This window comes from Octopus bimaculoides, chromosome 25 (genome assembly GCF_001194135.2).
Source record: "Octopus bimaculoides isolate UCB-OBI-ISO-001 chromosome 25, ASM119413v2, whole genome shotgun sequence".
In the NCBI taxonomy this organism is placed as follows: Eukaryota; Metazoa; Mollusca; class Cephalopoda; order Octopoda; family Octopodidae; genus Octopus; species Octopus bimaculoides.
The window spans coordinates 11,005,123-11,005,905 of record NC_069005.1 but is presented as its reverse complement, the minus strand read 5'-3'; positions in this window follow the sequence as shown (position 1 = coordinate 11,005,905).

Sequence of the window (783 nt, the reverse complement as noted above, 5' to 3'; positions counted from 1 at the left end):
TATATATATATATATGAGGGGCTACTGAAGAGTTTCTGGCTTAAGGATATCATGAAAGGCCTGGTTGGAGGCCTAACCTTCCAAGTTCTTTTGTAGGGCTTAGAAAAACTGAAGGACCACTGCAACAAGTGTGAGAATCTTAGACGGAAATATGTTGAATAAAATCATAATTAACTGATCCTCCTGGATTTTTTTTACCCAAAGCCAAACACTTTTCACCTCTCCCCACTCCTCATATATATATTGCAAAACTGATTGTCCTCTTTGAGGTGCAAGCATGGCTGTTTGGTTAAGAAGCTCACTTTCCAGTGACGTGGTTTTTGGTTCAATCTCATTGTGTGGTATCTTGGGCAAGTGTCTTTTACTATAGCCCTGGGCCAACAAATAACTTGTAGGTGAAATTGATAGACTGAAAGTGTGTGGAAGCTCGTGTATGTATATGTGCCTGTGTGTGTGTGTGTGTGTGTTTGTCTTCCCCTTCATTGCTTGGTGATTATGCAGGTTTGCTACATCCCCATAACTTAGTGGTTCAGAAAAAGAGACTGATAGAATAATACCAGACTTATAAAGTAAAGTAAGTATTGGGATTAATTTGTTTGTTTAAACCCTTCAAGGTGGAGGCCTCTGTATAATTACAGTCAATGAATAAATCAAGTAAAACATAAACAATGAAAGATGTAAAAAAAAAAAAAAAAAAAAGGTTTTTCTGTTGTTTCTTAAGGCGGCGAGCTGGCAGAAGCGTCAGCAAGCCTAAGGTGAACGAGCTGGCAGAAGCGTCAGCAA